We start from the raw sequence: 18,118 nt of genomic DNA, 5'->3' as shown, positions 1-18,118 counted from the left end.
CTAAAGTTAGTTACACGGACAACAGATTTTTCAAACGTGCACAGGGATGACCCTCTAAAACACACCCAATGCCAAGACTTAGCATTTAGGAAGGAAAAAAAATATATATATATTTTTAAGCACACAATTTATCTTAATTTAATGAAGCTGTAAACTGAAAGACACAGCACTTCTTCCCATTTAAGCAAAACTACATGCTCAATATGTGTAAGAAAATCAAATTCAAAAGCTTCATTCTATGATAGGCTAGATTTCTCAATCCATACCCTAATTTCTCTCATGATGATAGCAGGGAACACTATCATTGTAGTTCATTATTCATCTTCAGGCAATCATGGTACTAACTGCAACTACAGCACTTTAGAAGACCACACTGAAGTTTTATTCTCTCTAGAATTATAATCTTGAAAACTCACTCAGGAACATTAGTAATGGTAAAAGAATTTAAATAACAAAATGCTAACCTAACAGGGTACACACTTGTACTTTGGAAAAAAGAAAAAAGCAACACACAGTAACAAAGCATATTCAGAAAGTTTCCCATTTAGGTGTTTCACAGGGAAGACTGGCATGTTCTGAAATGCGTCCCCTGTCCTCTTTCTGGAACAACTCAAAAGATTTTGATTGGATCTCCTAATTATGAACAAAACTAGCCTAATGCTATCTTTCTTTCTTAAGATCAGAATTTTAAATGCTATGTCTTATATGTCAAAATAAACTTTAAGACAATAGTCAAGGAAGCCCACCCACATAGCAAATAAAAACAACTATTTTTGCATCTTCGCCATAATTTAGTATCAACTGTACTTGCAGATAACAACTTGTCCTTAATCAGTGATCAAAGAAAAGAAGATTTACAAGTTTGTATTTTCACATCTTGCATTTTGTTGCAGAGGAGGGATGCCTCCAGTCACTTTGGATGCAAAATGCCAGGCCAGACTATTTTAACTGAAGGCAATTTGTCCCAGACAAGTTTTAGGGAGAAAGTATCAGCACATTTATTACACTTCTTGTGCCCATTGTCAAGAGGACCTTCTACAGCATAAAGCAGAGGGCAAGAGGAAAAGCACAAGCATTTATCACTCCTCTTAAAATAGCATTTGAATGTCACCTTTAAAACCACACTCTTAAATCTCTTTAGTGCTCAGCTGGGATATTAACACTTATATTTCTAAATCACTTGGGGGAAAATTCCTATGAGCCATCTTCATATCTCTACTATCTATTTCTTCTGATTTTATTTTCTTTATTAAGCAGAAACCATCTGTAATATTTATGACCTCGACCAGTTTATTAAAGCACAACATAAGGAAGTTCCAAAACCAAGGTGAGAATGAGCCTCCTTCACCAAAACGAGCTTTTGGTATTAAGACTGCTCTGTCATGGTGTCATAGTTTCATCTGGGATAGAGTTCACTTTCTTACTAGCAGCTGGTATAGTGCTATGTTTTGGATTTGGGATGAGAATGGTGTTGACAGCATACTGGTGGTTTTGGTTGTTGCTAAGCAGTCAAGGCCTTTTCTGCTCCTTCCACCACCCCACCAGCAAGTAGGCTGGGAGTGCACAAAAAATCGGGAGGAGACATGGCTGGGACAGCTGACCCCAACTGACTAAAGGGATGTTCCATACCATGTGACATTGTGCTCAGTATATAAAGCTGGGGGAAGAAGGAGGAAGGGGGGGGACATTCGGAGTGATGGTGTTTGTCTTCCTAAGTAACCGTTACGTGTGATGGAGCCCTGCTTTCCTGGAGATGGCTGAACACCTGCCTGCCAATGGAAAGCAGTGAATGAAGTTCTTGTTTTGCTTTGCTTGCGTTACCTTACTTATTAAATTGTCTTTACCTCAACCCACGAGTTTTCTCACTTTTACTCCTCTGATTCTCTCCCCCATCCCACAGTGAGGGGAGTGAGGGAGCAGCTGCATGGTACTAAGTTGCCAACTGGGGTTCAACCACAACACGGGATAAAGAACCCTCCAGTGATTTAAAATTGCTCGAGGAGTTCTGACACTGCTACCTCTGCTGATGCTCACGGCCATCAGGAGCTGGCAAAGCTGGATATCAGTGTGTACTGAGAGTCTCCATCTAACGGAACAGTCTCTTTGCTTGGAAATGCTAAAAAGCATGGAGCACAGATACTGTTACCTCCCAGTCACGGATGTAATCTGGGCAATATCAAACTTGAACTAAGTAGAGTGTCTCACCATCAGCTAACCCATTCACAACCACAGAACTACGAACAGGTAAGAATTTTCACTCCTTCTGTCATGCCTACTGAAAGAACAATTTTTGAAGATAAGCATGCTCTACTCTCCTGAAGCACTAATGAAACTTTGCAATAAAAATAACTGAAATCTACATAGAAGAACTCTCTTTGCTATCAGTTATAGACAAGCTAACAGAGCACTCCCAGAAACAAGGTTATAAGCAGCAAGCGTGCATTTGAATCGTACCGCTTTGTTTACTGCTTTTCAACTGATAGGCTTCTATTAAAATTCAGGCCAGAATCAGCCACTGATAATGTCAGCTAACAGTAGTTATGACCTGCTACTATACCCTATTTTAACTTGGTTTTCTGGGTAAGGGTTTTGTTTAATTAAACACACTTTATTTCTGCCCAGATGACTACATCCCAATTTGCAGGTTCGGGCTAAGGATTGTACTTTACAATGAAGGAGACATGCTATGGAACCTAGCACTCACCCAGCTTCCTGAGCACGTGGTCTTTCAAAAGAAAAGTACCCACTAAGTTTATGATGCAGTTTGTATGCAAACAAATCCATCACCTAAATTAAGAGCAAAACCACCGTGTGCCACTATTTGTTATTTTAGTTCTGCATTTTTATCTGAAGTATGAATTGATTTAATGTTTGAGCTGTTGATGCTAAAGCTATATTAGTTTGAAACACAGCATGAGAATGTGTTTAAGAAGATGTCTCAAAATTGTAGTAATATTTCTTCAGATTTAAGTTTGGCCTTAAATTTAACGACCACAGCCCTTTACAGTCAGTTGTGCTCTTGCCAAACCTTCTTCTACTTCCCCAAATAAAAGTCACACCTCTGATGTGATACCTGGCTAACAGCACATGTTGAAGAATGAAAGACAGCAGCAGCTACAGCCTGATCAAAATAAATTAACCAACGTTTTGATAAGAAAACAGTCAATACTGGAATTACCTCATAAGCTTTCAACCTTCTACACTAACAGGATAGGTGTCTTCTAGACAGTTAAGCAATTCATGAGAGTCACAGCTTTATTTTAAGTTGCAATCATTTCTTTGCTTCTTTCACTACAAGCAATGCATTTTTTCCTCTGCTTAAATCCTCAAGGCTGGTCCAAAAAAAGTAAAAACAAAAAAAAGTCCACACACAAAGGTAGGACCTGCATCAAGCAACAATTCTAGCTAAAATATTCACTAAGTGCCACTGTTCACTTCCCCATGAAAGAAGACACACTAACAGCAAGACTGACCATGATAAACTGTGGTTACAGTCTTTTTTTGGACTAAATAGTTTAAAAGCATTGTACATCATCTTCTCTACCATCCCCTAAGTCAAAACTAACAGACATCCATGAAGCAGTGACTATTTTCCGGGCACAAAGGACAGAGTACCTGAACCCTTAGAAAGGTGGATTGCTGAATAAGTGTGAACGTATGAAGAGACAGTGAACTTTAAAAAAAAAAAAAAAACTTAAACAAACTATACAGATTCTACTATAAAATTCTATAGCTTTTGTGTTCCTGAACATGAAAGACTGCACCAAGACTGAACTAAAGAATCAATGAATATATTTCCTTAAGACTGCCTAGACAACCTATCTCTGTTCAAAGCAATGGTATGATCCCAACTACCAGGACACAGTCAATTGCTTAACAACCCTGTTGTCTCAACAGACAAAGCTTACATTTACTCCAGTCTGCCACATTCCAATCCTGAACAGCTAGATCTCAAATTTAAGCAGTAGTTAACCATTGCTCAACTTAATATTTCAGAGCCACATGGACTCAGTAGCCTTGGGCAGCTTCCCACTTTTATGAGTGCAACAAAACTGGCTGCTGCATACGCATAACCCAATCTAGGGCTGCAAACACTAAAACCTGAACTTCATTAGTCTTGGTCCCAGAGCAGCAGATCCAGGCAGTCAAGACCACGAAGCAGCAAGGTCAGCACACAGATGCACATGCCCTTCGCAAAGCCATCCTCACATTCTGCCATTCAGAAGAACTTTTTGTAAATAAACAGGTTCCTCAATTCAGCTATCAAACCCTCTATACAAGAAATTTAGCAGCATTTCTTGAACCTGAGAAGGCAGCTAATACTGACTGCTTCAAGCTTTGAAGTGAGATGTGTCATGCAGAGTTGATATTTTTACAGCTATCGGTTGATATATCAGACAAAACTCTTCAGTATTTGACAGACAAAACAGTTATTCATATAATGGAACTATGCACCTACAACACAAAACAATAAACACTGCAAATACCATGCTATTTTGAAGAACTAGGCTAAAAAGACCTCTCATGATAAAAACCAAAGCCATGCCAAAGGTCATTTTGAGACTGGAGCCTCAAAATGTAGGATTAAACATTAGGCTACTAAATCTGTATTTAAACATTGCATATTTAAACTGCTTTTCAAAACTGCTAAGCTCCTGCTGGCTGTTAGGGGTAGTAATTTAAGCGTTTGCTGTATGGAAGTAGATGACACAAATGACAGCAATTAAAGTCACATTCTTATTTTATGAACAAAGTTGGGGGAAAACATTCACCAAAAACTTCATAAACACATGTAACACCCTGACAACATAGCAAAAGCCATGCCAAGACATTCAAACTGGGGAAAACGGCTAATGAGACTTCCACCTTTCAGCTCATTTACCTACTGAGCTAATAGCGCTGCTGATGCCAGGACAGTTATGCAAGTGCCTGACCGTGTCCGTGGGAAGCACGCCTGGACTCCTGCGTGTTTAACACTTAGTTCTCATGGCTGTCACAGACAACTCTTCATGCCTGGTACATTCCTCCTGCATACAGATTAGTCAAAACAGAAGAGCAGATCTGTAAAGCGATTGCAACATGATTCCTGACTGTAACTTCCAAAAGAAACTTGGTTATCTGAATGCCTAAAGACATATTTTCCCCCCCCTTCATACAGAATGGTTTCCTAGTATGCACTTCACACAGTACAGACAGCTGTGTTAAAAATTAAGTCCGTATAGTTTGTATCAGATCAAAGGATGGCAGGAATCTCGTTCCCCCCCGCCCCAGGAAAGGGAGATGGGACGTGCAAGGATGAAAAGAATGACCTCATGTATTTCTGCCTTCAGTAGGAAGAGTCAGCAAATATGGTACAAGCATTTCTGAAAAGTTTAATTTCACATCTATCATAGTAAAATTCAGTTAGTTCTTTAGAGAAACACTTTCTCTAAAGTCAGTTTTTGCTTGTGTGCAGTCAGCTAAACACCATGAATGCTAGTCAGTAACAACTTTGGGGCAAGAATTTAATGAAATTGTGAGTTTCCCATACAATACTTAAGTAGAAACCAGATTGCATTTGATTTCCTTAATGCATCGTATACTTTGGCAAAGAACAGGCATTTACAGAGGCAGCTGAGGGCACAAGAGCCTTCGAATATTTGGCAGCTTGCTGCTGTCAAGCAGCTGATGCAGGAATGACCAGCTAGAGTTCAGCCTGTGCCACACATTTGGAAACAATATCCTACGTCACTCAAGTTCACAGGAGCTCCGACAGGAGACCACAACAGCACCACGTAGGAGTACTCTGATGCAAACCCACCCAGACTCATTGTTACATCATACAGTCCTCGTTGCAAATGACTCCAGCATTTGCAGCACCACCTGGGCTGCAAACTCTTCTCCTAACGTGGGGCACTGCTAATTTTAAGTCAGCACCTACAACACTAAGTAAGAAGCTTCAGTATGTCTTTCCTTTCCAGTCCAGAAGGAAAAGAGGAAAGTTTATAGCCGTTCATTAGGAGTACATACTCAGACGTTTTTAATGAGGTAACCAGAGGAATAAAGAAATGTTTTTTACATTTAAATACATTACAAACATAAGGTGGGAGGAGAGGAGACAAGCCTAAGCCAGAAACACTTCAGTTTTAGTGTTACATAGCCTGGAATTTTAAGAGGCCTTTTTTGGTCATACGACCACCCTCCTCTCCCAACATCAGTTCAAAATACAGATGTGAGGAGAAGGCGGTTTATCTAAAAATAGCCCTAGATAAGCAAGAGAAACAACTGCAGCCACAAAAATATTTCAGGAATACCTTTTTAAAATATTTGATAGTGGTGTTATCTTGCAAACGGCTCTAGAAAGGGTAACACATTCAACACAAGCCTAAACGAGGTTTGAAGGTGACAAGCGCGGCCCATGTCGCCGGTCCCACTGCTGGCCCGGCGAACAAAACGCCCCCGGGTAGGGCCAAGGGGAGAGGGGAATGTGGTGGCAGGGAGAAGACTTATATTGTTGCCATCAGTCCCGAAGAAATCTCGCAGCAATTACATTCTCTTATAAAGCTGACACTAAACCGGCCTGGGGATTCAAGAGGTGGGGCCAGCGGCGACCCGCTGAGGCACTGAAAAAACACCCCGCGCAAGTGATTACTCTTGTTAAGGGCCGTGCTTTTTGTGCACCTACTGCAGTTGTCACTGATTAACCAACTGATCTGGCAATTTCCTACATTCTTTTGCATTTAAAAAGGATCTGAGAGGCCGAGAGTCATCCCCTTTTCATATTCCGGGGTCGGGGGGGGGGGAGGCTGCGCCCCGTCCGGAGGGGCCCCCGCTCCTGCTGCCCTCCTCCCCCAGCCCTGGGCCTGCCAGGCCTGCAGCTGAAAATAATTTATCTCTTCACTCTGCCGGGCTCCCGGCACATGCGATTGGGAGGGAAACGTATCCATCATGAATAAACTTGAGCACAAAGACAGGCCGAGTGTCACAGGATACAGAAGGGCAGAGGTCGCCACGGCGAGCGGGAGGGTCGGGCCTGGCCGGGCCCGCATGGCCGCCTCAGGCCGCAGCCCTTCCAGTTTGTCACATCCCCCGGAGTAAACAAAGCCCTCACCCTGGCCCAACTCTGAAAAAAAAAAAAAAAAACCACAAAAAAAAACCCACCGCAAACCACCAACCAAAACCCAACAAAACCGTTGTAAACAACAAAATAATCGGAGAGGCGAAGAAGCTCGAAGTGAAATGCGGCCTTTTCCTCTTCCTTTCGCTGGAAGTAGCTCGCAGTGTTTACACCCAGAAAGCTGGGAACTGTAAAAATTCATGAGGTGGATACTCAAATGGTTCCCAGGGTTTCCGAACATGTGATTTTTCACTGAAATGTATTTTTTTAATCACGGGCAGGTTTTAAGACTTAATCGTATCCCAAAAGGCTATTTCCAGCTCTAGAATTATGAGCGCTTTAAAGTAGCCAGACCCTATATTTTACTTTACCTGCTATAAGGCCAATACAATCATGTTTCATTCATAGTTTATGAAGTCTGAAAAACCACTTGATGAAATTACAGTCTACCGATACCACACATGGTATATTTGTCCACGTATATTCTATAATCATTTCAATTTATGACTTGTACTTAAGAGTCATTTTCCTGTACATGTGTTCTTCATAAATACTGGTAGATCACAGTCTGCGCTTGTACAGGAACCACATATCCACACTCATTTCTGTGAAGATAAATACACCTTATACATCCAAAGTGAAAAGCCAGAGTTTTCACAGAACTAAAGAGAACATATTTCAGGATTGGGGAACAAAATGGTAGTTCTCCCTTACGCTCTTTACATGTGGCAAGATGAATCATCCTACATCTGAGCTTAAGCCCTCACTCAACTTCCAGTATTGATAATTTTTGCCCAGTACACTTAAGCATACTTTCAGCAATGAAAAAAATATTACATATTACATTGGAAAAGGATTACAAATTATCTTTTTTAGAAAAAAAATAAAAATCAATGTTTTATAAAGTATTTTAAATGAAATCACACATGATCCCACTGGATTTTACAAATGTTAACTTTCTGTAAGAAAAAAAAAGGCGTGTAATACCAGGCTGATGATGTGTTTTATCATATGCAATAGATTATTTAAAAAAAAAAATGTTAAATTGTTTCGCTAACAAAGTCCACTGTAAAAAAAAAAAAAAAAGGGGTTGGGGAGGGATGGGTGTGGAGAAAGACAGCACACTGCAGGACACAATGCAGCAAATGGAGTGAATAGATCTCAGGAACCTTCATTTACTGCCTGGACTAAGTAACTCAAATAATGTCCCACAGAATATGGGGGAGAGCCGAGATGCAGGGCCAAAAAGACCTTCCACAACTATTGTTTGTTGGACTACTTATTTGAGTTTTTTGTTTGTTTGTTTTAACAAAATTAAGATACACATCTTGAACATCCTTTTTTTTTTTGAAGAAGAAGGATATGCCATAAAAGGTGGTTTATTCTTGGCCTGTGGAATGGAAGCAGGCTCTTGCATGTACAACTGAAGTTTGAGTGTTTTTGTTTGTTGGTTTTTTTTAACATGATGCCTGTCTCACAGCGAGCATGAGTGCTTATTCAGACCACAACATAAATGACTATACAAAGCTGTTCTATGCAATGGAGAATGCCAAAGGAAGGAGAGTTTGGAGCTCTCAACAGCTCCTAGTGTATAAGACTAAGACATTTAAGAGTAAACAAACTGCTGTGTTCAAGTTCACTTAGATGTGGAAAAAGGGGGCCTATACAATTAAGCAGCAGTGCCAGAAATTATAAGTCACAATGGGGACTGTCAGATGAGTGCCACCCTCATCAGGCATCGTGTGCAGTGTGGCTTTTCTTTCCAGGCAGGATTGACCTAGAACGCTTTTCCTCTGTAAACACAGGGAAGATTCAAAAGGAAGAGAACCAAATTTTCTCATGGAAAACTTTAATGGGTCCCCAGTTTCTTCTTCACAAAGAAGAAAACTAACTAGGGTATTTTTAAGCGTGTTGCTTAATTGATACACACTTCTAAAATGACTCCAATGTAGTTATGTTCAAACAAACAAACAAAAAAAAGCCTTCCAGGGAAAAGTTTGTCATCTAAAGTTTTAGAACTATGCAGTCTCACTCCCCTCTTCATCAAGATTGTGAAGAACTTGGAAGCAGTCTGCAAGTCAAAGATAATCACTGACCCAGCGCCCAGAGCCATAGTCATTCAAGCTATGCAAGTAGTAGAAGCAGCTGACATTCACCCACCACAAAATCTTCTACGCCCAACGGGAAAGTTCTTGAGCTACCTTCAATTCTCCACAAACTTTACAGAGATTGATGATGAACATACAAGAACACTGCTGCATTCATGGATAAGATGTGAAAGGAAGTTTTTACTCATCTGAAAACAAACTTGGAAACTGGTTCCATTTCACAGTAGGTAGCTCCACTTTCTCTCAAAAAGCAGAGAGAATTAATTAAAGCAGAATCTCTTGATTTTTGTAACAGAAAGCACTATGTTCCTAATGATTCACATTCCATTTAAATTTACCTTTCAAGCTTATCAATCTTGCTTCACCATCTACAGTGGACTAGAAGTTTCCAAGTCCTTTTAAACAAACGAACAAAACCAAAACCAACCAAAAAAATACATTCTCATATTGCCCTCCCCTCAAAAAAACTAAAAATGTATTTCTACTCACTAGAAGACTTCTGTGAGGTTAAAATTTAGTGTAGAGGTTTTTGATACTTTGGGGTTTTTTGTTTGGTTGTTTTTTTAAGTATGAAAAACAAGCAAATTAAAGGAGGGGGACAGACGGACTAAAAGATTAGAATACTATTTTACGAGTGTGAGAAATAGGAAGATTTATTTTAATAACTCTTCCAGAGTTTAGACTGCAGACTTTGCTGGACTAGCAATTTCTTTGTGTTTGTAAATACCTGGAAAAGTAGAAGTCTGACCAGTAAAATGGCTCAGCCAACAACACAAACAAAAAACAAATAAGCAAAAACACTTAAGCAGCAAAGACCCCAGAACAAAAGACTTCAGGTCTCTTCGTCAAGTACTGTATGAAGACTACTACCATACAGATTTGTGTAACCAGCCAAGTTTAGAGCTATTTTATTTCCTATTCACGGTCTGATTGTCAGAACAAGACCTACAACAGTAGTGTACTAGCTATGCTAAAGGACATTGCAGAAACGCTACTAGGAAAATCTTCACTCTATCAAGGGTCAAAAACCTGCTACTCAAAAGGTGAAAAAACTCAAACAGCTAAAATCGTATTCTTTTGCTTATGATCTATGTAGAGAAAGAAATCAGAATAGGTACAAAGAACTTTGAAGTTCCAGTGCTAAACATTTCTAAAATTATTTTATCTCTACAAAAAACTTCATTCAGAATACAATAGCCAACAAAAGACTAAAAGCATGAACGCCTACACCGTGTTTTACTTAAGCAAACAGTAAACGGCATTATTACAGCATCCTTAGTACATCAAGAACTGTCCTGATGGCCTGTCTTTCTAAGTTAGCATGCAAATACTTACATCACCTGAACCAGATAATACAGTGCACAGCTGAGGAAAAAGCACAGATGAGGTTCTGCTACAGATCAATTGATTTAGGAGTCACAGAAATTAGTGGCAGATGAAATGCTTATGCTCTATAATAAAATATTATTTGGACCTACAGCTGAGACTAGGGTAACTGTTTCATTAGTGATGCTTGAAAAGCAATAAAATGTAGCTCCTTGTGTCCCCCCCACTTAGAAGTATTTGAAAGTGATGAGGAACTGCCTGCTGCCACTAATGAAACCTCCACAATGAGCTTTCCTGAACAACTTTTTACAGCACCTTTTAAATTACTATATCCAATCACAAAGCATCATCCAGAAATATGAAACAGGTAAGATTGTGATTCTTCCTTTCCTACCCTGCTCAGCACCTGAAATCCACTTACCCCTGTGTTTTCAGACAATGGTGACCTCTGAACCTAGTTTTGAAATAAAAGCAAGAGAGATCACCTCAAGAAAGTATATGTTATGTCTTCAACAGAGACTCCAGCTTCAAAGCAAAGCATGTAGTGGAACTTCTCATGTCAGTAACAGCCAGTCATCAGAATCAGATCCCGTCAGACACTGTGTATCAGTGTGCCAAGCTTGGACAAAAACAAGTTGTTGAGGGAAAAAATTCTATTTGAGAAACTTCAGTGTCTTACCACTCTAAAACACACAAAGACTTGACTTGATAGACTGATCTTCTACCACCTGGTCTTTATAAAAAACCGTTAAGGAGGCTCTTTTGTTCAGATTTTCCTCAAACCCAGGTCTCACTTCTCAGTGTAAATGGATGCTTAAAAGAAGGACCTAACACCAACTGCACCTATCGTATCTCCATAGCACCCAACACATTCTGTACAGCTCTGCAAATTAGAAGGAGACGAATTAAGCAAGAGATATTGGAACCAACTTAATCAAGAGATGTCTGCAACGCAGTAGCAATAGCAACAGCTGTCAACCGGATTTGTTCACTGGGATTGTCAGGAGTCCTAGCCTGCTTCTGAGCATCCAGGTAAGCCAGCTGCCACCTTCCCTTTCAAAGGCACTCCTCGCTAGTCAGCCATGCCTCTCGCAGCAAGCTTGAGTTACAGCACAGGCTGCATTCTCAACATATTCAAAAGCTGTTACTACCAAAAACTAGAAGTATTTATCTAAAATTAAGACCTTTTTGTGTGTGTCTTTTTTCCTCTGGGGAAGATTGCATTCATGTTTGATTTGTGGCTACTTATAAAGAAGCTTTCTAGGGGCAGGCTAAGTAAAGGTTTCATTGAACAAATTCTAAGCCTCAGACTTGACAATACCGACAGTCTCTTATCAAAAAAGAGAATATCTATACTTATCCAAAACCATAAGTGACAGACTTATTTTTCTGATTATTCAATACCTTTGGTTTTAAGTACCTGCATTTACAGAAGCAGTGGTTAGGTGCTACTAATGCTAAATGGTGTATGTACTTTAGTAACTCTTCCTGACACCTCCATATAAAATGGATTTTCTTTAGAAAGGATGGAAGATGCTATGAAACAATTTCTATGTATCTATTTTTTTTTTAGTAAACAGTAATTGAAGCATTAGGTAAAAAAAAAAACCAAAAAAACAACAAACCAAAATGAAAGCACCAAGAAACCCCCCCAAAAAGCACTACATCATTTGTCTGCTTAAAAGGAAAAATTCCCCTATTCTTTAGGGATCTCAGGATCCCTAGCAGCATCACATACAAGAGGGATTATTACATTTTTCCACAACATCAAGATGCTCTACTACGAAACAGGCTAAATCACTTTTTCTGTCTACAATAAACATGCAATTCAATTCAGTTCATTTAAACCAGGAGAGTCAGCTCCAATGCTATCAGCCTGGACCGCAAATAGCCTTTGTTGATAATCTCAGAATTTGAGATTATTGATATGGCCATGACAGATTACTTTACCTGAGGATGAACAGTTAATTTTTCATGTCTCACACCCATTCCGTATGGCTTCTTCACAGCAAGGACGAAACTGAGCTTCCTCTCACACCTTCTAACACACTGAATGAAGTAACAGCATTAAAGCTGGGGTGAATTTACAGGTAAGGTCCAGAGCAGTACCATAAAAGCCTTTCTTTCCAGAGCTGAAGCCAACTAAAACAAGTTTAAAGACAAGAGTTTCATTTGAGAAGCAAGGAGGAAGTATACATCAAAGCAGTGATGCAAGGAACATCTACAAGATAGAAATCTGTGTAGCGCCTCTATTTCAAGCCTATGACGGCAATATAGTCCAATCATTTATACTTTGTTAGAAAAGCAGCGTCCATCTGTTATTTCACAAAAGACATACCACCTTTTATGTAACTGATACAAATGAAACAAGGCTACAGAACACACTCTGAAATCTTCTTACAGTTTTGAGAACTAGACAAAATTTCAGTGTTTACCACAAACTTCACATTTCACTGGAGCCAGGAGACTGTCCAGCCAGTTTCCCCTACTACTTTTTGACCTAGGCATCTGCAACTTTGGCTGAATTCAAACCCAGATAACCACTAATTTGGTCAATTTAAATTGTTTTCCTATTTCTGCTGCACCATACAGTAGCTACTTAACCTGAGAGTCTTGTAGCTAGACAGACTACCGTACCAAATAACTGCTTAAACCATCAGTAGACACTCACTCCACTGTTGTTTATCCCTGAACTTCAGAAATCACCGAGTTGGCTTCCCCCCTTGATCCTGATTTTGTATCTTCCCTAGTAATTTTCCAAGTGCAGAGGACGGGGTGGGGAAGCTTCTTTCTAAAACCTTGCAGACCCCCTTACCTGACATCTCTGTACCCATTCTCATTGCTCAGTTAAACTGCTAAACTATTTACCACACGGTAGTTGCTCACAACTGAGCACACAATTGAGATGCTGCGTCACACAAGTGTTATCCATCAATACAAACATTCCTGTTTCAGAGTCCTCTCCTTCTCAGTCAGTTTCATTCACTGTTTATTTTTCAAGAAGGCAACACATCTCACAGGCATAGAGCTTCTCTTCTTTGCACAGAACATGTGGCAGCTGCACTGACAGTCGTGCATTTGCATAGAAAACCATCCAGAAGTATATTACACCTCTGATAATGCAATACATCTATCCTCCCAAAAGGCAAACAATTCCTCTTAGCAGCAACTCCATAATGTTTTATTTCTCCATTATCAATTTCTGCCAACATCAAGCTACTAAATGCATGATCCCCAGTTAGAAATCAGTGGTTAAGTTACATATACCATATTAGGTGGTATCTGGGGGCAGAGGGGGGCTAATTTGAGAAATACATAGAAACCTTGCTTTCAGGAGAATGAGCATTAGCACTTTTAATGTGCTCTGGGATTTCAAGTTGAACGTATGAACCACTTAAAAAAAAAAAATCACTTTACAGTAATTTTCAACTGGTTGCCTAACACCCATCTCCTAAGTGACTATCATCAAAACACAACCATAACACTAGTGATGAATTAATATTAAAACCCTTCAGTGAGATCACAGAAGTCCTCAAAAAACAGCCCAAGCTGTCAGAGCACGCTTCTCCCACACGCTGAGTAGCAGTCAGGTTCTGGAAATAAAAGCTTTGTTCTATTACAAAAGTGGGTGCTAGGTACATTTCTCATTTACACATATAATTTTGAAATCCAAACCAATTTGACAGTGTCTAAACAGATTTTAAAAGCCAAGAACAACTACTTCCAAAAGGAAGAACACGCAATAGTCAGAAAAAGGGAAGCTACTCACTTACTAGGACAACTTGACTAGCAAGGGACTGCACTCTCACAATTTTATATATGTTGTCAGGGATAATTAACAAAGTTTTGCAGGGCTTCTGCATACCAGCAAGTCAGAAGCGGTTACAATTCTCCACATATAAAAATAGGCGTGTTATTGTTCACCTATTTTGCTTTACAGGAGTATTCCTCGGTTGCACGCCTGCATTGCCACCATCTCTGCTGCTGTGGGTAACTGACCAGTGTCACTCAAGGGAGAGCAACAGCCCAGCGTCTGTGAAAGGGATAATCTAAGCAACTGCAGGATGGAAGAAGTGCTAAAGACAAGAGCAGCCTAAAATAGCAGTCTGAAGATGGGCAGCAGGCGTCTGCCTGCCAAAAGAGAAGACACCTCACAGGGTACAGTTCTCCAGCTCCGTGGGCCAAGAGAGTAACAGCCGCTCCAGGGTTTCCTAACGCCTCCCTGAGCTCTTTGCTACTTCTCACCAGTTGCATATTTTTATTTTCACAAATAAGACTTCAGCTGTTTCTCTGACTGTCTGCTGCAAATTAACGTTTAGCATCACCATACATTTCTGCGCCCATCACAGACTGAAGCACAGTGCTCCTCCCAGGGCGGGGGGCAGCTGCCATGTAGAATAGGCCTACACCATCGCATACACAACTGAGTTAACATGTTTGCTACAAAGAAGTGAAAGCACACCTAACGAAGTTTCTCAAGATATTAGATGTGCATGTGTTGCATGCCAAGTCTCCAAGAGGAAAGGAAAATAATCATGCAAGCCGTTTTCTCCAAAACCACAACCCCCTAATTCCAGGGTCAGCGCAGTGTCTGGTCCTTCAACATTTTCCTCGGCTCAGCAGATGAGGAAACAGTCGCACCAGAAGGCCCTGTAACAGATGGAAACCAGAGCAGCTGGAGAGCAGGGAAATGTCTGTGCGGGCGTGGGGCGAGGGGGTGGGGTGGGGGCAGAAAGCAAAGCCCATCCCCGCTCCCGAGCTTTAAAGCTGCACGCAGCCATCACGCCAAACTGCACACTCAGCCCACGGGTCTGCTGGGGAAAAAGTTGAAGGAAGTGGTACGTGGCCAGATGATTTAGTGCTTCCCAGACTTCCCATCAGGAGAGCAACACTGAGCCACACAGCATGGACCTGCAAGCACTGGGTGCGAGCTCCTCAGGGGAGCAGGAGGCAGCGGAAAAGTGCAAGCTGGGCATTTGCCTTCTTCATGAAAAGCACGGCAAGATGAAGAACTGCTGGCTCGAGAAAGCCTAGAACTGGAAGGGTGAGGAAGGAGACAAAAACTACACATGCATACTGGAGAAATGAGTGAGGAAACAGTGGATGAATCAAGATCAAAACCAATACAGGTTTGAGGGATGCCTTTCTTTCCCCTCCCCCTTCTTTTTTTAAATAAAAGGTACTACAGAACCAAAGCAGCACAGAAATATATTTTAAAGAGGAAAAAAAACCAAACATGGTAAATGAGGAAGAACAAAAATTGAAGGAAAAAATGGCATATGGTACAATTATTCCACTACAGTTTAGATTCACAGCTTTACAACACCTGCGCTGTTAATATGTATTAAGTCATACATGATGTCACCAGTATTTCCTTTCTCAACTTAGTTAACTATTCGGGAAATACATCTAACAGGGGTTTCCACACTTCTGGAAAGACAAGTGACTCTCCCTGATTAAGATGCCCACCCCGGCACAGTTTGGATGGCAGCCTACCCCCAGTCCCCAGATGAGGGAAATAGAGCAATTAAGCAGAAATAGTTTTATAAACAAGAAGAGGCAGGTAGGGTTTTTTTTCTTGTTTGTTTCTTTTAATCCTGGTTGTAACTACCTTCTGCAATCCTTTTGGCTCCTCAGTCAGGAGGACAAGAAACTAAACTGATCAATGTGTAAGACGGAAGTCCTGATATGAGAGCAGCAGATTACAGTGTTAACCCAGATAATGCAAACAAGGTCATTCAATGCTTGAAAAAGGCACACAGAAATACTCCATTATATATAACTGTTCTTTACCTGGCCTGCCATGTAGAATTAGACTTTGAACATTGATTTTCAGCAGCTGTGAGCAAGCGCAAAATTTGACAGGGCAACAGAAAGTTTTCATGACAATTTTTCCTTCTAAGTTATTCCTGTTCCTAACCACAAACAAGATGCTTTCGTTCTAGTGCTTACCCCAAACATCTCAAGAAAATGTTCGGGTGCAGTCTGACACTAGAGATAAGCTGATCTAACCATTAGTTGCCATCAGAAGATCGTCACCACAGGGGCAGCTGAACAGCAGTGACAGCACAAGGGAAGAAGCAAGAGTGGTACGGCTGATTTCCAGCAGCACAACCCACTGGATCGGCTTATTACTGTACCACTCATTCAAATTGCCTTCAGGCCACGGCCAGGTGGTTCAACAACTTAACCTGAAAAGCACAGCATTAAAACAAGCCAGGCCTTTGCCGTATAGAAAGAACATAAGAAACCAGTATCTGCTGGTATCACTTCCAGAGAGGAAAAAAAAAAAAAAAGGAATTTGATCAAATATGTGAAAAAAGTATTTTGCATCAAACTGATCAAACACGCAATCAAATCAACACCAAAGACTACACAAAGCATGGCAAATCTTGCCATTACCATCAGCTATTCCTGCTGGCTGGAAGGGAAGATTGCTGACTTGGACTTACTCCATACCAGTGCACAACTTGAGTGAAGGATGTGCAAATATCTGGCATTAGAATTTGTATTAGACAAGATATGCTATATCTCAGTGTGATTTAGGAAAATAAAGGCCATTTGTGAATACTAAGGATATTTGTCAAGAGAGTCAAAGAACAGGTTTTAGTTAAGACATTCCAAAAGCAATCAATCCATGGTGCTCAGAGGACTGCCTTCAGCAGTTCAAGCCAAGCAGGCACACAGTCCCTCAATGAAGGGCTGTGACAGACAAACAACACGCTACTTAAAGGGAGAATATTTCATCTACGTCCGTTCAATACCTAGGAAGCCTTCTGGACACAGAGAGGTAAAACTTTCTTAGATTTCTCGTAACACTTCCCCTGCTCACATTGTAGTTGTCGGCAGTCCTCCCTAAATCCCCATCCTAAAAGTCTATTAGCATAAGATTGGGTTTTACATATTCTTTTTTTAAAAAACATATTCACCACAAGAATTTTTAAATATATCCCGCTATTTGAAACACTTTTGTTCCAAGAGCTGACCATTACAGACTATTTTCTAGATATGGCAGGACAAATTCCTTCCTGTCTGAGAGTTTCCATGGTAATAAAAGTCCCCTTTAAACACATTCACGGTGGTTTGGGCAGGCCAAACAGGCAGCCTTTGTACTGAAAAGCTCCCTCTTTGTACTCCTCTGTGCTGATCCTGCACAAACTACCGTAAAAGTGTATTTTAGTGGAGGCAGAGTAAAACTAAGGCTCACATCAGTTTCACACGACAACTGTTTATTCCGCAGCACAGATACAACCCTCTGGAAGATTCCCTTCCCAAAGAATTTCAAGTGGTTGGAGAAAGGAAGCTACGGGACAGTCTACGACACATTTCAAGCAGCCCTAACCTGAGCAACTTTGACACTTATACTGTTAAAAAAGATGAACTGAAATGACCATCCTCCCTTCCCCTTTCCCCCTCCCCACCACGAAGTCTCATTGCTATTTGGAGATGGCGTATTTACACCAGTGCATGCGTCTCTAGTTAAACAGAAGTAGTCCTAGCTCATACCTTTGTATCAATATGCGGACCAGTAACAAAAAGAGAGAGAACTATGGGAGAACTATGGGTCAATTTGCCATTTGGAGGAATA

The 18,118-nt window shown here is 40.6% G+C and overlaps 1 protein-coding gene across 5 annotated transcripts in view; it reads right to left on the bottom strand.

Moving 5' to 3' along the window:
- The window catches only part of CHD7 (chromodomain helicase DNA binding protein 7), a 133,323-nt gene that overhangs the window by 91,081 nt on the left and 24,124 nt on the right, over positions 1–18,118 (bottom strand). The window contains exon 2 of one of the 5 annotated variants that reach the window (XM_074577091.1): positions 4,887–5,027. The exons of 3 other annotated variants lie outside the window; for them this stretch is intronic. The gene's annotated coding sequence lies outside the window, so the exon portion shown is untranslated. Of the gene's footprint in view, positions 1–4,882; positions 5,028–18,118 lie in introns of all 5 variants that reach the window. One more of the 5 variants, XM_074577090.1, reaches the window with a different exon arrangement.

This window comes from Larus michahellis, chromosome 2, assembly GCF_964199755.1.
Source record: "Larus michahellis chromosome 2, bLarMic1.1, whole genome shotgun sequence".
Classification (NCBI taxonomy): Eukaryota; Metazoa; Chordata; class Aves; order Charadriiformes; family Laridae; genus Larus; species Larus michahellis.
This window is presented reverse-complemented; position numbering and strand designations above follow the sequence as displayed.